The 21,609-nt window shown below is 38.3% G+C and overlaps 1 pseudogene; it reads left to right on the top strand.

Moving 5' to 3' along the window:
- Positions 1 to 4,312: 4,312 nt before the first annotated feature.
- On the top strand, positions 4,313 to 10,942 carry LOC116626654 (annotated as a pseudogene).
- The last annotated feature ends 10,667 nt before the right edge of the window (positions 10,943 to 21,609 follow it).

Raw genomic sequence — 21,609 nt, 5'->3', positions numbered from 1 at the left:
AACATGAGAAAGCTGGGGAGTGACTTATAAGACAGGATGTAATTAAATTCTCAAATAGGGCAAGATAATATGTCTTACAAAACTCAGTAAGGGCAGACTGTTTAGACTCCCTTACGGGGTGATGGTTTCATTAAGAAAGCTGGACATGCATGTAGGAGTCTCAAAAAATGGATAGGATTTTAACAATATAATATAAAATAATAGATATTACAGCTAAAACATATTAAATGGTTATTATGTGCAAGGCACTGTTGAATCATGATCTTTCTTCATCTTCACAACGGCACCTATCTTAGCAGTGAGGAAACAGAACCAAACATGTCAAGTGACTTGTTAAAGATCACAAACCTCCTCAGTAGAGAGCTAGGATTCACACTAACATTGGAGCAATACTATAATAAGCTTTGGTTAATGTAGCAATTGCTTTTTTTCATGAATCAGACACAATCCCGCTGGTGGAGAAGAGAATGAAGGGAACATAAAACACCAGTTTCCAACCTCTTTCTGTTTACATGGAATGACTGAGCGGCATGCTAAGGACTGAAAAGCAGCCTGGTCAGATGCCTGTCCTCTCCACCATTCCTAGGAATTCCTAAGAGGAAGTCCGGAGTGGTTATTAAAGGGCTGCATCATAACTCACCAGGAAATGGCTTGTGGAAAATGACTTTCTTGAGCTATTTGAAGACCAGGAAGGAAGAAAAATCTGTCACCCGAAATTAAATACCATTTTCTTCTTTTGGACTTTAACTGCCTTTCTGCCACCAATGTTAGTATGATTAGCCTACGCATTATGAGATAATTAACCTGATTAAAATCCTCAGTATATCATGTAAGTTAATCATAAGAATCATTTTAGTTTAGGGAACGGTGAGGGTTTATTTCTAACTCAAGCACAGATATTTCTGTTCTTTCCAAAATCTGGCAATCTCTTTGGTACTCTATGATATTATTGGATTCTTAAAATTTACATTCATCTGATGGATAAAGAAGATGTGGTATATACACACACACACACACACACACACACACACACACACACACACACAATGGAATAGTATGCAACCATCAAAAGGAATGAAATCTTGCCATTTGCAATGATGTGGATGGAACTGGAGGGTATTATGCTGAGGAAATAAGTCAATCAGAGAAAGACATGTATCATATGACCTCACTGATATGAGGAACTCTTAATCTCAGAAAACAAACTGAGGGTTGCTGGAGTGGTGGGGGGTGGGAGGGATGGGGTGGCTGGGTGATAGACATTGGGGAGGGTATGTGCTATGGTGAGCGCTGTGAACTGTGTAAGACTGTTGAATCACAGACCTGTACCTCTGAAACAAATAATACTTTATATGTTAAAAAAAAAAAAAGAAGAAGAAGATAGCAGGAAGGGAAAAATGAAGGGGGGGAAATCGGAGGGGGAGACAAACCATGAGAGACTATGGACTCTGAAAAACAAACTGAGGTTCTAGAGGGGAGGGGGGTGGGGGGATGGGTTGGCCTGGTGATGGGTATTAAAGAGGGTACGTTCTGCATGGAGCACTGGGTGTTATACGCAAACAGTGAATCATGGAACACTACATCAAAAACTAACGATGTAATGTATGGTGATTAACATAACATAATAAAAAAATAAAATAAAAAAATAAAATAAAAATTACATTCATCTCTATGGTGAAAATGGACATATTCTAGGGTAGAACAGAATATTTAAGCAAAATCTGAAAATAGAGGTAAGTTTTGAAAAGTTCATTGTAGGTTGATTTTTCTCTTCTCATCCCCACATCTTCCCCTTCTGGGAAGATCATGCTGGGAATGATTTTTAGCAGTTGCAATTAGATACTTGGAAATACACAACTTATCTAAATGCATTAAATAAAGTTCTTAGAGACTCAGCATTATTGCTAAGACAGCCCATAATTTTTGTGTTCCCAGGGGTTTGGTACATAAAAGTAAGTTTTCACTGCAGTTCATTTTCCTCAAGAAGGAATCTAGTAAGTGGTGTGTGCTAAAAATAAAATTTAAGATAATTCAAAATACTGAGAATCACAGGGCAATGGAGGCTTACTGATTTAGGAAGAGATTTATGATTTCTTTGATTAATTAATCTCTCTGCAAAGTGGAAATAGGTTCAAAAGGTATTTCTGGCAAAATTCAATGCATGATCATTGGAAAGATTCAGATTAAGCAAAAACAACAACAACAACAAAAAAACCAAAAACCAATGATAAGAATAATCCAGTTACAAACGCCACCACTGGTAAGATTTGGGTGCACGTGTTGACTGGTTTGGCCATTTTGCCCTCTGCCTTTCCCCTTTCTGTTTGCCTGGAACACAGGCCTGAGGTCACGAGGTGCAGCCGACATCTGTCTATATCCTGAGGTGATAAAGATGAAAACAAAAGCCAGCAGAGTAATGATGGTGGAGTGGAAAGAGAACCTGGTTCTTGGTGACATTGTTGAGCCATTGTCAGTCCTGAAATGCCTATCCCCAGAGTTCCTGTCGGCCATCCATGTACTTCCCCATCCCCAACTTTATTTAAGCAACTGTTAGTTGCAATTTCTGATACTTGCACATGAAGTCATTCCTAAATGATAACAAATCTTATGTTAATCTTTTCCAAAAGATTAGCTGTTTCCAAGCAATTTATTGAGTGATCCATATTTCCCCTTTTCTAATTTTATTTATTTATTATTATTTTTTTATTTTTAAAAATGATTTTATTTATTTGAGAAAGAGAGTGCAAGAGCAGGAGGAGGGGCAGAAGGAGAGGGAGAAGCAGACTCCCTGCTGAGCAGAGAGCCCCACATGGGGGTTAGGGGAGTGGGGTGGGGTGGGGTGGGGGGTGAGGCTAGATCCTAGGACCCTGGGATCATGACCTGAGCTGAAGGCAGATGCTTAACTGACTGAGCCACCCAGGCGCCCCTCCCCTTCCCTAATTTTAAATACATTTTTATCATGTTCCAATTCTTACATGCACACATATCTCTTCCAGACATCATTCTTTCCTCTTCATCTATGTGTTTAGTCCTATGACACTACCACACTGTTTTAATTGTTGACAGTGATGCTTCTTCCCTCCTCCCTCTCCTACTCCTTGTTTTGGTATGTTCTTGGATTTTTATTTGTTTTATTGCCAAATTACTGATTTTATTTTATGTAGCCTTTCAAGAGTTAGGATTGTGCAGTTTGTTTTATAACCATAATTACTACAGTTGTTTGCTTCTCATTCTATGTTAGATACTTCCCACTTGTCCTTCCCTATGACTTACCCATTTACATGTTTTTTTGGATAATATTTTTTTGGGGGAGAGGGATTGGCAGTATGATTTCTTAAGTAGTGACTAATGATTTCTTAACTTTTTTTTTTTTTAGGAAGTGTATATGGGTGATATTAGGCCCAAAACTGATCTGGATTCATTTTTTCTTGTACTTTCTGATGTGACCTTGGCTTGTGCCTGATTTCTAAGATACTACTCTTAGCACACATTCTCCAGTGTACCCCATTCGCATGAGAAGGACTTAGCAACTCTACCTATTGTACTCTAAAATCCAGCACTTAATTTCTATGTTTCTAAAATGGCCTATTCTCCCAGGAACTGAGATGAAAAATTCTGGACTTTTAATTTTCCTTTCCCCATACATTTAATCTTTTAGAAGCCCCCAAATTTATCACTGTAATATTTCTCATAGACAACTTTTCACTTCTTTTTCCACTGCCATGGCCCAATTTCTCACTTTCTTTAACTAGTCTTCCCTATTATATTCTTAGGTTCTTAAGCTACACATCTCTTGATTCTATTGGATTAATACCAGCCTGTTGGATTAATTTTCCTAGGAAGAGTTATGCCTCCAAACTTTGCTCTAGATATTTGCCTTCTGCCCTTCCAGATCCATTCCCTTCTCTGCCCTGCTCTATGCCCTGGGAGGAAGACCTATTTGGGCTGCATCAATGGGTTTCCTTGCCTCTGGCTTCCATTTGGATTTAGCCAGTAGGGGGCAGTAGCAGCAGATTGGAGGGAGCAAACAGGAAGTTAGGATATTTATTCCCCTGGCTCTCTCCTAGCTCACCCATAGGTTGCCTGCCCACCTCCACAGAAGGCCTTTCTTCATTCCAGGAGGCATTTTTTTATAGTTATAGCTTCTCTTTGCAGGTTCCAGTAATATTTCCTTCCACTTTTCCCTTTGGGACTAGTGGTGCTGACCCTGCTGCTGTGGCAGGACGTTGTTCCTATCCCTTGTTGGTGTTCCTTAATCAGCCCACACACCCTTTGTAAATATTCTCTTCATCCAACTCCACTCATTGATACCATGGGAATGCGCTGTTTGCTTCAGATCCTGATGGGTACAAACCTTAAACCTTTACCTACCACAGTAATACAGACTCCCAGCCCCAAGCTGAACATCAGCTTTCAGGCTACTCTGGTACTTTATTTCTACATTGACCATTTGTTCCAGTAAAAGTGGGTTAGTCATAGTTCCTTGAATAGACCTGAAAAAGTACATTGTGTTTTCTTTGCTTGGGATATCCTATTTCTCTAATGTCATATGCCAAAGACTTGTTACCTCTTTTTGTAATTTATTTCAAATGTTACCTTTTCCATGACACCTTTGCTGAGCTCCCTGGTTAACCCTTGTATATTCCCTTGTCTTCTGACACTTGTATTTTCTCTTGTCTTGTAACTATGAATGTACTTGTCCTTCCTATTTTGTAAGTTCTTCAGGGGCAGGAGGCTGACTGTTATACCCCTGTAGTTTTTTCTGCATGGTCTGTGCCCTATTAAGAATGGTGTAGGTCTGGCTAAATTGCACTGGCTAAATTTAAAAATTCAGATTATTTTAAGGTAGGGCTAATGGTTCAAATCAGACGGAATGTTTTAAATTTAGGTATTATAGTAACAGGAAAACAAAACTTTGGTTGACATGAAGGTAGGTAATAAAGTTAAAAGTATCTTTTTAAAATAATTTATTTATTTATTTTGGAGAGAGAGCACATGAGGAAGGGGGGGCAGAGGAAGAGGAAGCCAGAGTCTTAAGCAGACTGTGCACTGAGCATGGAGCCCGGTGCAGGGCTTGATCCCATGACCTGAGCTGAAACCAACAGCTGGATGCTCAACCAGCTGCACCACCCAGGAGCCCCTTTTTCATCGTTTGTTAAAAAAAATCTACTGAATGTCTACTTTGTATGAGGCATTTTCCTAAGCACTACAATATGCTTCTATTGATGTCCAATAACATGATATTAATAATTTTAAAAAATTAATAGAATACTAGAATAAATTCGAATTTATGATCAGTCACTCAAATGGTAATTCTATAATTAGAAAAGTTTTTTTGGTGATTTTTCATAAAAGCCTGACTTAATTCCAGCAGTTACCAGGAAGTTGACAAAAATATAATAATTTTCTTACTATATATAGTGTGACACAATTGCAGTGTAGCTGAAGATTTTCCAATGTTCCCAGAAATATATCACAACTTATAAGAGGACTATCTAGATTTAGTTTTGTTTTTGAGAATTAACAGAGACAGAGGAGACAGCTGCTAGATAAAAAAAATGCCACAGGGAATATACATGGTGGCATTCTAATTTATTATCATTCTTACATTATAAATTGTGGATTCTTTTGTTTATCTACTTGATAAACAAAAACTGATTCTTGGGAGACTGAGGATCTTTTCCAGTGGATAAGAGGAAAAAAATGATAAATTGAGGCTATCTCTTCAGAGAATTTCTATTCTGTTATGCCATCCTCCAAAAGTATTTCTTTTTTGGTGTTTTCATTCCGTGATGTTGCTTTTTTTTTTAAACAGACTCTCTTTTTCTTTTTTAGATTATTTATTTATTTATTTGAGAGAGAGAGAGAGCACAAACAGGGGTAGCAGCAGAGGGAGAGGGAGAAGCAGGCTCCTGCTGAGCAAGGAGCCTGATGTGGGGCTCGATCCCAAGACCCTGAGATCATGACTTGAGCTGAAGGCAGACGCTAACAGACTGAGCCACCCAGGCACCCTGTGATGTTTTTTTTTTCTTTTTTTAGGCAAACTGGTATTGTACTCTTAAAGAAAAGGGTAGACTAAACAACTGTTGCGAGATAAGGGTCTTTATTTGGTCACAAAAATTTCAAAATTATGAAATGCACATTAATTGAATATTTATAAAAGCACATAATTATATCTTTCAGGATCTTAATGTCCAGGAACTTTAGTGACAAGTGTGGGGAATATAGATGACTAAAATAAGACAGAGATTCGAGAGAAACATAAATGTGTCATTTGTTGTTTACTCTCACTCGTTTTGAGTTTGTAACTTCCTGAACTGTTGGGTCCAAATTGCTGTTTCAGGCTTGATCTGAGTCTTCCTGAATGCCAGACATATTTCAGCGCCACTTTTTAAAGGCATTAATATAAAAATTAATGATCCACTTTAGGGAAAGTTAATTTTATGATCTTCTGTGACTAATTATCTCTAATTTCATAAGTTTTTTCTGATTACACAAAATGGAAATAACAAAAAATCAAAGGGAATACAAAGCAGTTAATATTCCCTAAGATTCTTAATGTTGTTTCCACTGGGACTCTGCAAATTTGAAAGACAACATACGTTGCTGCGCACTTGAAGAAAACTAGATCCCAAAGATAAGGTTGCATCTTCCACTCCCAAACCCCAAACCAAACAACAACAAAACAGAAAACCAGTTGGAGTGTCTTCTTTAGACATTTTTCCTTTGAAAATAATAAGTTTAGTATTCGCTTTCTTTCATTCCTTTTATCTCCCAGAAGGATGTTGCTGAGATGTCTGTGTTGCTGTGATTCAGCTGAGTCTTTGGGAGTGAGGTAAGTGGTTAACTCTGGTGGACACAGAAGAAATAGTTTATGCTAGCTTCCATCATTGGGTGCCACAAACATTCGGCTCAAAACCTTGCAACTTCCTTTTCCTTTTAGTTAAGTAACAGTACAAATGTCTGCCTGTTTCTGCTGGAATCCTTTCATGAAAGTTCTTCTGTGTTTGTGTTAAAAGTTTTGTGTGTGCTTAACTTGAGAAATAATTTCCAAGTAAGATTTAATATATGATTTTTTGATAAATAAAGCAAAGCAGTAGTTTTGTTACTTCTTCAACAAAATTCGACAATCTGATTTTTCACATCGTTTGAATATCAAATTCCTATTATGAGATCTGATTTAGTTGTAAAAGAAGAGGGAGTTTTAATTTTTATTATACAGTGATATTTTTCTTCTTTAGGACATGGTAAGTATTTTTTTAAGTGTTTGTAAACTTATTTTTTTAAGTTTTTATTTTAATTCCAGGTAGTTAACATTCAGTGTAATATTAGTTTCAGGTGTAGAATGTAGTGATTCAACACTTCCATACAACAGCCAGGGCTCATCACAGCAAGTGCACTCCTTAATCCGCATCGTCTATTTCACCCATCACCCCCCACCCTAGGACATGGTAAGTTAAAATTGATTTTTTTCCTCACAACTTCTTTTTTAACTTTTTTTTTTACTTCAGAAAAAAAGTATTTACACTAAATTTATGATATAGCTCTCTGTACAGAGTTTTGAAATGCTGTTATATATTAAGAATCTAAAGTTTTTAGTATCAAATTAAAGTAATTTGATTTCTTGGGGGTACTTTCAAGTCAGATATCTCATTGCCACTGTTGGCGGTGGGAAGGTTCTGGAAGCCTACCCGCAATATGGTATAATTTGACAATGAACTCAAATACCCTGTGAGGAAATTGACAAGATTGGAAGACAGGACAAAAAACAAAGCACAATAGTGTTTGGCCTTTGCATGAGATTATGTCTTTAATATAATTAACACTGGACCCCATCACTGACTAAATTCCAATAGTTTTCCAACAAGGGTGTTATCTGGCTATCAGATTTCTATCTTCAATTCCAACTTTATGTCATGGATTTCTTAGTTCCTCATATCTCTTTCCTCAGAAAGCTAGTCACCATTTCAGATGTGTTTAAATTCTTAAAAGCTGAAATAATGAGCCCTAATACTGGAATCTCTATTGCGTCTAAAGAAAAAGACAATGAATTTAATTACGAGAGCAAAATATTGCCTTTACTACTCCCTAGAGGTCCCAGATTAAAAAGGAAAGTTCTTACAAATTCCAATTCATTTAAACTGCCTCATAGATCTATCTCAGTGGTTTGTTTTAATGTCCTGCAAACATGTTTAGAAACATGTTAAATAAAATAAAGTTAGAGGGAGAAGGAAAAGAGGAAGATTTCTAGAGCCTCTGCAAGGAGCAATGGAGAAATATTTAACTGCTGAATCAATTTTAAAGGATTTTGAAATCTTCATAATAGCTTGATGATAAGTGTTGAATCACTCACAGTGACTTCCATTTGCAGTAAATCTTATGAAATAAAGTGAGAAGACTGTAAAATGTATTTTAAAGCCTGTTATGGAGGATAGAAGTGGTGTCCATTTAGTGATACACAAGGTGCAAAAGCCAACCTGAGAAAATATTGTGAATTCAGTTAAAATACTAATTTTGTTCCAGGCAGTGTGATCTGTGCTTCAGGGGACACGAGCTAATTTTTCTTGTCCTCAAAGACCTCACAGTTAACTGGTGATAATGAAAGAGGGGCCTAGGTCGGGGGCAGGGGTGGAAGTGAGCAGACATCTGTTGTCAAGAGACAAGGTAAGGCTAAGTGCTCAACAATTAAAATAAATCCAGTATGCAATAAGCAATGTCCATCATTTGCTTTATTCATTCATTTATATTAACTGAGTACTTGTGATATGTACTATTAGATAGAAGGGGTATTACTTTATCAACCTTCCTCTGAAAGATTCTAGCGGAGAAGAAAAAAGCAGGAATACATCCTGGTCGTAGAGCGTGATGAGGTAGAGATGAGATACGGTAGGGGTACAGGTTTGCACATGTGTGAAGGGAAGGACTGGGAGTAACAGGAGATGAGGCTGGAATTCTTGGCAGGGGTCGTCAGAACATGGACTGCCTTGTGGACAGACAAGGGACACGGGACTGTAGGTCCTGTGGTGGAATGATATTGTAAAGCGTGACCACATATGTCCTCCTCTGCAAACAAACCACTCCTTTCTATGCCATGATCCTTCCCTAGGTGCTCCTAGACCAGGGCCCTTTGAGAATTCCTTTGCCCCCTGAAAACAGGACACGGGTAGACATGAACCCATGTATATGATTATTATTGCTTTTAAGTGAGAAAAAGCACCTCTCATGGGTATAAGATATAATTTGGGAGACTACTAAGCCGGATTAATGTGGCAAGGAGGTTTAAAATGTCTCCCTGGCACGAGAGTAGTGTTACCAGGGGCCATGGCCTAAGAGTGAACACAGCCACTGTGCAGCCCGCTCAGAGGAGTCGTGAGGGCTCAAAGCAAGAATCCTGACAACAGATGATGCTCCTTCAAATTTCTTAGAAGCTGCTATAAGTGCGAGATAATAAAGGAAACCTAATGGACCTGGTGATGCAGAATCTTCAAGTTTTGGTATCATTTCAAGAATGACTCAGTCTTTTGCATTCCTTCAAGCTATGTTGAAACTTTACCTAAGCAGTAAGAAGTCCCAATGCACTGAAATACCTTCAGGGGAAATGTGCTGTTTTGGAAACTGACATCTACGAAGAAATTATACTTGGAAATAAAGTATGCAGCATTAAACCCAATCTTTCCTTGGCGAGGGAAAACATTTTCTGTGGTGATGTTGAACTTCCAAAAGCAGAGGTAGAATGGCACAGTGAAAATGATGCAGAGAATAAATTGGCTGGAGTCCTCGCTATGGTCTGAGTGTTTATGTCCTTTCAACATTTATATGTTACAATCTTAACCCCTAAGTTGATGGTATTAGAAGCTAGGGCCTTTGATTAGGTCATGATGGGAGACCTCAAAATGGGATTAATACTCTTACAAGAGAAACTCCAGAGAGCTAGCTCACTCATTCACCATGTGAGAACTCAGAGGTCTGCAGTCTGCAATCCAGAGGAAGGCTCTCAGCAGAACCCAAGGATGTTGGCACCCTGATCTTGGACTTCGAAGTTTCCAGAACTATAAGAAATAAATGTTTGTTGTATATAATCTGCCCAGTGTATGGTATTTTGTTATAGCAACCCAACAGACTAAAATAGTCCAGAAAAATAAATGAGTCAGACCAGAAGAAAAGGCAGCAACAGTTGGAAACCCAGATCCTAACTGAATTTCAGAGCTGGTTTTCCTGCTCTAGAAATATTCTCCCATCTCTAGATAGGTAAGTGAATTAGTACAGAAATACGATGAACCAATCTTGAACAAACCTGCAGGATATTAAAGTGCAATTTTCAGATCCTGATGATCTGTATCTTCTGTTTTAGATTTCCATGTTGAATCCAGTGACTACTTTACCAATAAAGTTCTCACAAAACCTTACAAGATAAAATCAGACCCAGATAAGGCAGAAATTTTTGCTTTGAAGGCTTTGAAATAGTTGACTGCGATGGGTGTAACATAATTGTAAAAAAGGAAAATTATTACAGCTAAAACAATCAAGAAAAAACAGAAACGTGCTGTCTAGGCACTGTTAGAACAATTACTGAACAAATTTGGAGTGATTCATTTTTTTAAAAAATTAACTTTTTAGCCTGCTGATAGCATCTGGAGAGGAAGAGTCACTGGATGAAGGTTCAGAATTCACATCAGCATTGGAATAAGGATTTCACTTCTGGAAAATATGGTTCCACATACTGTGTATCACTTTACTGGAAAAGCAATAGATGCGCTGATAATTTTGAGGAAGGTGAGAGAGGAGAAGAATAGGCAATAGAAAGTGAAAGGAGGAAAAAGTTGGATAATGCTGAAGTTGACCCCAACTGTAATTTTTTATCTGTGTATCTTTCATACATTTCTAGAAAAAAGCTACCCAACCCACTGAACGCATGCAGCAGGAAGCAAGCACTCTGCAGTGAGGCTTGAACATGTAATGGATATGTCAGGACACCAGGCTTAGTAGGCAGGGGATTTGGTCATTGCTACAGCAAATTCTTATTGACGATACTTAAAAATAACTTCTTTTCAAGTGAATGATTTTCATTTTAACTTCTTCCTTTCTTTTAAAATTTTGTTTGTCCCTCACATGTTATCAGAAATAAGAATAAAGCTCTTACAGCACGGGCACCCAGCATCTTGGCGATCTTTCCAGGCCCTGCACTGAGGGAGGACCTAATAGAAGCCATATTGAGGTTGGGCATGGCGGGGAGGAGCAGTGGCTGGGGAGATGGTAGTATTGGAATGGTCACTAGACAAATAGGGAAGATAATATGGTAGCATGCTTCAGAGGCTCTTAGAATCTTTTGTCACCGTCCAGCAAAAGAATTTAGTCTTTGGTTCTCTAGAAAAATTTCACACATTTTGCTTCCAGCAACTAAAATCTGCTTCATGTAAAAACAGCTTCAAATATATATTTACACTAAATATCTCAGAAAAGCCAAGTTGAGTAAATTCATCTTTTTCCTTATGTTTTTACATTGCACATTTTTAATTTTTCAGAGAATGGGGTGGGTGGGGGAAAGTGAGCACACTGGCTTTTATGTGTTACTTTGAGAGTTCATCCTCATATGTATTTAAATCTTGTTCGTAGGTACTTTCACTTAGGCTATTGCTAATCTCCAAGATTTGTGAAGCTATGTTTGTGACTCAAGGTCTGGTAACTTAGTCCAAAAGGAAATGATATCTATTAATCATTGCTAGGGGCCTGTGCAGAAAATCCGCATCTTCTTGTGAATAGCTATTGAAAGAGAAAAATTGTTTTCATAATATACAGGCTTGATTTTGCAGTAAAAAAATTAAATGGGCTGCAACCAAAAGAGACAAGTTTTATTAGTTTTTTTTTTTTATTTCTCAACTAGTGTTGAGAAGCTCAGAGTAAAAAGTATAAATTTCCAATTTTGTACCATAAATTGAAGTTCTTGTTTGATTAGTAATACTTCCATTTCTCAACTCCACTATTTTACTTTGTTCTAAAAGCCCTGGATTTGGTACAACCTGTTTCTCAATTGCCATGCAGGATGTTGAAATGTATGGCAATGGTCCTTAGGCAGGCACCAGCTGAGCATCAACATCATCACCAGGCACATAGAGAATGCTCCAGCTTTGCCTTACTATAAACATTTGTAACATAATGCAGTGCTTTCAATGTGTATGGAATATTTAGAATATCTTGTTAAATTTGTAAACATAAATCCAGCACAAATAAACAAAAACAAAATCAGGCAAAACTGGAATGATGAACCTTCTGTGGGCTAGACAAGGGAGAAGAGTTGAGGAGGTTAAGGATAGAGTTGGATGGGTGTGAAGGTCTCTGAGAAGGAGACTTGTGTGCTCAATAAAGGAGGGGGGGTGGACTCCCCCATAGTATGAGCATCTGTTTTCGCTCTCATTTCCTGTCTGGAACCACACAAGAAGGCCACTTCACAGTATTATGGGGGCACCATGCCACTCTGTCAGGTGAGTCATAAAATAGAGTGTCGAGGGCAGTGGGTTTGATGCACTGGGGTGGTGTAGTGTGCTAATTTTTTCCCATATCTTTAAGGAGAACACAGCTGTTAGGTGAGAGAGAATGAAAGAGAGAGAGAGACTGAGAGAGAGAGAGAGAGAGGCTAGGTAGACCTGAGAAAGTCTTATATTCTTGATGAGGGACACTACAGAGGAAAGAGGTGTGGACCATAAGACCAAAGACCAGGTGGGAACTTGGCTGCCTCAGTGAATGCCAATGTGGACAGAGGACACATCTGAGCATTGAGTGGGATTGGAATCTCACTAGATGGCAGCAGAGTGTAGGGCCCGGGATATGTAGGAGAGAATAGTCTACCTCCAATTTCCCACTTCCCACCTTTGCTTCTGCTTCTCCTCCTCCTCCTCCTCCTCGTCCTCCTCGTCCTCCTCCTTCTTCTTCTTCTTCTTCTTCTTCTTCTTCTCCTCCTTCTTCTTCTGCTTTCGAATAGGACACATAGCACCACCAACTCCCAGAGTACTGTAAGGCCTAATCTCTTAATAAATTCCTTTTTCTGTATCACTCGTGGCAGTTCTTTTTCTCTGATTGAACCCTATTATAGAAGCTGATGTTGGACGTGGTTCTAGAAGAACAGAACCTTAAGGATTGGTATCCTGAATTGGCTCTGGATTTTCTGGAATTGGTTCTTGGATGTGATTAGATTTAAAGGCAGTAATAACCCTGTTTCCGTTGGTAAAAAGAGCGCTTGCTTTTCATGGCATGCAGTGGCAAAAGAGTTACTTAAATTGCCATCAGTAGACACATAATCTAATCCCTATGTAAGGCAAAGATTCGTTTCAGGGCAGTCAGTCATAGAGTTTGAGGTGCTGACCCAGACTTGGAGTGGTTAACTTAAAACTCTGAGTTTGTAATTTTCTTTCCCCTAGTTCTCCAGGTCACTTAGAAGAAACTAAATAGCTCTGTTATACTCCTTATATTAGGATGAGCAACCAGGACTGAGGGGAGTCCTAGAATGTCCAAATTAAGAAAGTCCCAGGCAAGCCAGGAAGAGTTTATATTTACTAAAGTGTTCTACGACAGCCTTTACTTGATGGCAGAAACCTGTGCCTGCAAGTTCTTGGAAGATGCAGGAATAAGGGTTTCTACCACAGTTCCATTCAATTCACCTTTTTGGTCTGTTTAGAAGGCAGGCAGATCTTGGAGGATGAAAGTGGATTACTGTAAACTTAATCTGGTAGTGAAACCAGCAGCTGCTTTTCCAGATGAGATTTTGTTGCTGGAGAAAATCAACATACCTTCTGACACTTGGTAATTATTGACCTATTGAATGCTTTTTCCCCCCTCTATACTAGTGAATAAAATTGTTAACAGAAAACAATTTGCTTTGACTCAGTCCCTTCATTATCCTACCTCAACTACCTATATCAGCTCTCTAGCATTTTACCATTATTAAGGTGTATTAGTCAAGGTTCTTCAGAACCAATAGGGTATATATAATACAAGAAGAGATTTATTATGAGGAATTAGCTCACATGATTACGGAGGCTGAGAAGTCCCAAGATCTGCCTCCTGCCAGCTGGAGACCCAGGAGGGCTGGCGGTATAATCCCAGTCCGAATCTGAAGACCTGAGAACCAGGGGAGCCCATGGTGTAAATACCCTTCCAAGGGCAGAAGAAGACTGATGTCTCAGCTCAGCAGGCTGGCAAGCAGGACACAAGAAGGAACAATCTCCTTCCTTTGCTTTTTCATTCTATTTTGTTCTTTTGGAAGGCCGTCAGTGGATCATGTGAGGCCCACACACTGGGGAGGGCAATCTACTTTACTGAGTCCACCAATTCAAATGCTAACCTATCCAGAATCACTCTCACAGACACACCCCTAAATAAGGCTTAATCTGGGCATTCCTTGGCCAGAGTCAAGCTGACATATAAATTTAACCATCACACAGGGATTAGCAAATTGTTTCTCTAAAGGGCCAGATAGTAAATATTTGGGGTTTTGTGGGACACCTTTGGTCTGTCCTTCTCTTCCTTTTTCTATGCAACTATTTAAAAATGTGAAAAGCATTCTTTGTTCCCAGGCTGTACAAGAACAGATTGTAAAGCCAGATTTGGTCCATAGAACATAGTTTATCAACCCTTCTAACCCATAGGTAAGTGACCTAGTTAATATAACCACATATTTTCCAGATAACTGGAATCTCAGAAAGGTTTAATAACTTACCTAAGGTCACACAGAGAATAAATGTATCTTGGATTTTAAAAAGTTCTTATAAAATTCAAAAAAAATTTTTTTTAAGATTTTATTTATTTATTTTAGAGAGAAAGAGCAAGAGAGAAAGCATGTGTGTGTGAGTAGGGGTGGGGGGGCAGAGGGAGAGAGGGAGAGAAGCAGACTCCATGCTGAGTGTGGAGCCCGACATGGGGATTGGGGACCCTGAGATCATGACCTGAGCTGAAACCAAGAGGCAGATATTTAACTGACTGAGCCACCCAGGCGCCCCAAGATTCAAAAACTTTTAATCTTTTCATTGCGCTGATTCCTTCTCAGATTTGATCATTTATGCTGTTCTATTATCACCAGTGAGGAGTAATCCTAAGTAATAATATAACTTGTTGACAAATTATTGTTAGAAAGACTATCTAGCCATTGATTCCGCTAAAACAGAAGTCAATGCATTTGACCAACATTTTTCATTATTATGCTAATTAATGCTTTTTCTTTAAAGATTCTTCCTTTGCTCAAATTCTTATCAGGTTCTTTTGAGATCTTTTTCAACTAGGCCTTGACTTTTTGATTTCTGTGTTGATCTCTGCATTGTCCAGTTTTAGCAAGAACACTCTGTATCAGTTTAACCAGAATCCCCTATTCTTGATATCTGATTACTGTCAATACCTGATTGGGTCTCTCATCCTCCATCATCCCTCAGGTGATGTCTGATCACCGTGATCTGCATTCAGCAAGAATCCCATTAGGTCAGTTTAGCCAGAATCGGCCTTGTGCCTAATTTTCCATTTTACTGACTCCCTTCCATCCCCCACCCCACTCCTTTGCTATAAATTCCTATTTTTCTTGTTGTATTTAGAGTTGAGTCCAATCACTCTTCCCCACTACAAAACCCCATTGTTGTGGTCCCTAGCACTATCATGATAGTTCTCTTGATTAAATTCTGCCTTACTGTTCTTTAAAAATGTCTGGATATCAGACAAATTTCTCTGTTCTTTTTTTTTTTTTTTTAAGATTTTATTTATTTATTTGACAGAGAGGGGCAGCGAGAGAGGGAACACAAGCAGGGGGTGTGGGAGAGGGAGAAGCAGGCTTCCTGCCGAGCAGGGAGCCCGATGTGGGGCTCGATCCCAGGACCCTGGGATCATGACCTGAGCCGAAGGTAGACGCTTAACGACTGAGCCACCCAGGCACCCCAAATTTCTCTGTTCTTATAGAGATTACTATCCAGCAAACAAACTTTAAACAAATAGTTGAACAATAAAAAGGAATGGCAGTCGTGATATTGCTCCAAAGAAGAAGTCAGGTTGCTGTCAAGTTACTAGTAAATTACTTCTATCCAATAGGTCAACACTTAGTCAGGGGTGAGGTACATGGAAGTGAAAAGGGAGCTTGGTTAAGGGAGAAAGAGTTTGGCCATGTGTTTTGTGGAAGGTTACCTTACTACTATCTATTCTGTCCAGAAGTTCTCATCTGTTTTAATTAAAGAGTCATACCTCCCATAATAAATGGCAATATTGGAAAGGGTAAATTTTTTAAAAGATATTATTTATTTTTTTGACAGAAAGAAACACAGTGAGAGAGGGAGAACAGGCTTCTCACGGAGAAGGAGCCCGATGAGGGGCTCGATCCCAGGACCCTGGGATCATGACCTGAGCCGAAGGCAGATGTTTAACGACTGAATCACCCAGGTGCCCCAGAAAAGGTAATTTTAATGTGATAGTTGTACCTTTAGTTCAGTGGTTTTCTAATTTGGTGTGAGAATTTACCAAAGGGCAGAGCTTATTAAACGTGCCAGTTCCAAGGCCTCCTTCTAGAGAGTCTGTTGGACTTAGGAGAATACATTTCTATCAAACACTCCAGATGATTCTGAGGTAGGCAGTCCATGATCCACACTTGCGATAAATACTACTAGAGACAGAAGGTGAAGGTGTTATATTGGTCTTTTTTCCCTCAGCCTCCCAAGAAGGAATGCAACAGCTACTTTTAAAACCCTATTTTTTGTTTGAGATTTTATTTATTTGTTTATTTGAGAGAGAGAGAGAGATAACATGAGCAGAAGGGAGGGGCAGAGGGAGAAACAGACTCCCTGCTGAGCAGGGAGCCAGACTTGGGACTCAATCCCAGGACCCCGAGATCATGACGTAAGCCGAAGGCAGATGCTTAACTGACTGAGCCACCCAGGTGCCCCTAATTTTAAGGAAATTAAACCCACCTCAGACCTTTGTAAAGGAATCTTGGTCTTTGTATTCTTATTTGCCTCCTGCTTTTATGTACTTTCTTCCTCCTCATCCCTATCCTGATCTTCTGAGGTATGTTTGAATTTTCTTGTTTGTAATTACTTCTTGCCTAGATGATTTATGTTGTATTTTCTTATTTAAGAAATTTTATTTAAGATTTTTGTTAAATTCTGGGTCCCAAAATATCACCCAAACAACTCATTGAGAACACAAAGCTGAATTTATTCTTACCATAGTAAGGGAGAGTACTGCATTGACAACATCTTTGCATCCTAGAGAGAGGACAAAGTTGGGGTATTTATGAGAGTTTTGAAGTCCGGTTTACGTCTGGACTTTCAGTGTCAGGGCTTGATTAGAACTGGGTAAGAGTTACTGTGGAATATTTAAAAATTGGTGGATTTTGAGGTGATGGGTTGAGTCTGGGGATGTAAACTATCATTTATGTTTTTTTTTCATTGAAGAATTTAAGGATCTTTCATGAAATTCTTGGAATGAACAAAAGAGTTATTTGCAACTTTTATTTTACTGTGTAAGAGATTCCTGGAATAGCAAAGTTATATTGATGATTACAGTGGAATAATACAGTCCTATAAATGTAGACAATAAACTGTGTAGGTGAAGATGATTTTGGCTGTCACTACAAACAAAGATAATTCTAATTATACACACTTTTAATTCATCTCTTTATTGGATTTACTGACATAAATTAAAGCATAAATGCTTGTTCCTTAAAAGTCTCAAGATTTTTATATTTCCTGGGTTATTTTATGCTTGAGAATGTTGCTTTTTCTTTTTTTTTTTTTTTAAAGATTTTATTTATTTATTTGAGAGAGAGAGAATGAGAGAGACAGCACATGAGAGGGGGGAGGGTCACAGGGAGAAGCAGACTCCCCGCCAAGCAGGGAGCCTGATGTGGGACTCGATCCAGGGACTCCAGGATCATGACCTGAGCCGAAGGCAGTCGCTTAACCAACTGAGCCACCCAGGCACCCAAGAATGTTGCTTTTTCAATGTGGAAAACATTTTGGTGAGATATAATGTTCTTAGGAGACAGTTTCTTTCCCTCTGAAAGAAAAAAAAAGTGTTCTAACATGTTTTCTATGTATATTTGGATAAAGAAGTTAGAGAGAAATAATTGATTAATAATAGTTTATATCCAAAGCACCTGGGTGGCTTAGTCGGTTAAGCATCTGACTCTTGGATTCAGCTCAGTTCATGATCTCAAGGTTGTGAGATTGAGCCCTGTGTCAGGCTCCACACTGGATGTGAAACCTGCTTAAGATTCTCTCTCTCTGCCTCTCCCCCCTCTTTCTCTCTCTCTAAAAAAATAATAGATTACATCCACTCTCTTTTATATTAAAATTTTTATTTTTTATTATTATTTTTAAAATATTTGTTTATTTATTTATTTTTGAGAAAGGTCTATGCCTTAGGTGAGGCTTGAACTCATGACTGTGAGATCAAGAGCGGCATGCTCTACTGACTGAGCCAGCCAGTCACCCTTACATTAAAATTTAAAATTTAAGTTCATATAATTTTAAAGGAAGAAAAATGGATAACTGAACAACTTCTAAATTTAACTGAATGTTTATTCATGAAGATATATTACTTTGTAAAGAATCCTTCGGAGTTTAACAATAACAGGTTATGAAAAAACTAGGCCCTGGGGCGCCTGGGTGGCTCAATCGGTTAAGTGTCTGCCTTCAGCTCAGGTCATGAACTCAGGGTCTTGGGATCGATTCCTGCATGGGGCTCTCTGCTCAGCAGGAGCCTAGTTCTTCCTCTTCCTCTGCCTGCTGCTCCCTCTGCTTGTGCTCTCTCTCTGTCAAATAAATAAATAAAATCTTAAAAAAAAAAAAAAGAAAAAACTAGGCCATTGGAACCATTTGTTCCATGATGTATTTTTTTCATGTTATCTATTATTTTGCTAATATATAAATAAGAATATTTGTACTTCTCAATTTTCCTCCCTCTTGCTGATTTTCTAGGTAAATTGTCATTTTCATGTTTTCAGGCTTAGGACATCTTAACACTGTTTGGGGACCACAAGTCTTGCTATCAACTGTTTCACCACAACTTCCCTATTTAAGAATACCTTTATTTTGATTCATCTCTTGGCTGGTTGGATTTCACTGTCAAATAGATTTTTTGTCCAAAAGAGGCATGTAGATATTGTGTCCCTGAGATATATAGATATAGATAGGCATATATCTATTTATATAGGTATAGATATAAAATACATAATATGTAAAATAAGGAATTGGCTCATATGATTATGGAAGCTGAGAAGTCCCAAGATCTGCAGATGGAGACCCAAGAGAGCTGGTGGTGTAGTTCCAGTTCAAGTCCAAAGGTCTGAGAACCAAAAGAGCGAATGGTATAATTTTCAGTCTAAGTCTGAAGGTCTGGGAAAACCAGTTGATGTAAGTTCTAGTCCTAGGGCAGGAGAAAGCTGATGTCTCAGCTCAACAGTTAAGCAGGAAAATTTCCCTCTTATTCCATCTTTTTTGTTCTATTCAGGTCTTCAACTGACTGGATAAAATCCATTCATATTAGGGAGAACAATTTGCTTACTCGGTTTACTGATTCAAATGTTAATCTCAACCAGAAACACCCTCACAGACAAATCCAGAATAAGATTTGACCAAATGTCTGGAAACCCCATGGCCTAGTTAATTTAAATTAACTAGTTAAAGTTAAATTGACACATAAAATTAACCATCAAATGTGTCTTCTCCTTTGGGTAAGTAGAGTATTATTCCCTTGTCTTTGAAATTCAATAAATTAACTAGGTTGTATTAATTATTCTATGTCCATTTTCACTTAAACAATTTCATCAAATAGTCCCCAGAAGCCATTACCAGTTATCCCATCACCACCCTGTGACAGTCATCAAAAAGAAAAAATATATAGGAGACTCTCTTGTCGACAAGGAAGACATATTAATATTTGTTGAAATGAGAGATATGCAAAATGTGCAATTCCATAATTCTGTAATTTATTTAACAAGTAGTGTCTGCTATCCATTTGCTAGACTCTTTTTTAAAAAGATTTATTTATTTACTTAAGTAATCTCTACACTCAACATGGGGCTCGAAGTCACGACCCCAAGATCAAGAGTTGCATGCTATACCAAACCCGCTCAGGCGCCCCTGCTAGATTCTTTTTTAGGTGAATTTGGCAGATAAAGTCTCTGCTCTCAAGTTGCATCTAAATTTATTGTATGATCCATAGTTAATTGCTCACATTTTCCATATCATGGCTATAAGGTATGTTTAGTGCTCATCTGTCTTATTCATGGGTACCATTATCTTTTCATGTACTGGAGAAATTTTCTTGTTATATCCCACCATCTAACGGAAGAGTCAGGATGCAGATTAGTGGACATCCTTGCCACCACCACAGGCATGTGACATTGGCTTCAGCGATCATATGTAGCAGTGTGGGACTTTGATGTGGGAATTAGAGAGGAGGAAAGAGTGGCTTAAAATAACAATCATTCAAATGTTTCTCATAATTCTGTCAAGAATTTGGGCAAGGCACAATAGGGATGATTTGTCTCAGCTCCACAAAGTCTGGGGCCCCATTTGGGATGCCTGGAATATTGAGGACAGCTGGGGGCTGGAATATTGAGGACAGCTTCTTCACTCATGTTTCTGGCACTTGATGCTTCTTCATGTGGCTTTTGCTCTATGTTGCATCTCATCCTCAGGGCCACTCCACGGGGCCTCTTCCTCTAGTTACTTAACCCTCTTGCATGCCAGCTTAAGGGCCAAAGAGCATGAAGCAGAAGCTGCCAGATATTCTTAAAGCCTAATCTAGGAGGTTCTAGATCATTTGCTCTATGTTCTAGAGGCCAAAATAGTTTTCCTTTGAATGCATTTAATTTGTAAATGGTTCGGACTTTGAAAATGCAACTTAAAAGAATCATAAGGCGACATGTTGATTTTTCTTCCCAATTTCTCCTCAGTTTTAGGCAATCAATAGAAGAGTAACATTAGAGCAGTTTTGCTTATTTTCCACTGTTAATGTTAGATACGAAAATATTCATAGTTTGGAAACTATTGTAGATTTAAGTGTAGATTTCTTCTGAAACCAAAAGGTCATTCAAAAATTATTGTGAAAGGTACTGTAAGAAGAGTACAATATGGTGGTTAAGAGAGCAATTTTTGGAACTTGGCTACCAATTTCAAATCCAGCTTCACCTCTTATTGGCTGCATGATGTGGAACATGTTACTTAGCCCATCTGTGCCCCAAGTTCCCCAAATGTAAGATGGAGATGTTAACACTTCCTCCCTTACAGGGTGACTGTGAAGGTTAAATGAATGCATACGTGTAAAGCCCTTACAGTAACTAGCCTCTACTAAATGCTCATCAATTTTAGCTGTTATTATTATTATTATTATATAAAATTATCAATTCAGTAGCATATGGCAAAGGAGAAAAAGTGAAAACAAAAAAGAAAATAGTAAAACTATGACTAGTGTGATAGTATATATGAAGATTCAATAAATGTGTATGGATTAATCTTCACTATTAAAAGACAGATAATTAGATTGGATAAACCTTACAAAATCTCTCTATGTGATGTATCCAAGAGCCAAATCTGAAATTAAACCACACAGAAAGATAAAAAAATAAAAAGGTGATTAAAA

The sequence above is a fragment of the Phoca vitulina genome, unplaced genomic scaffold (genome assembly GCF_004348235.1).
Source record: "Phoca vitulina isolate PV1807 unplaced genomic scaffold, GSC_HSeal_1.0 scaffold2, whole genome shotgun sequence".
Lineage (NCBI taxonomy): Eukaryota > Metazoa > Chordata > Mammalia > Carnivora > Phocidae > Phoca > Phoca vitulina.
The sequence above is the reverse complement of the archived record's forward strand: the minus strand, read 5'-3'. Positions and strand labels throughout refer to the sequence as shown.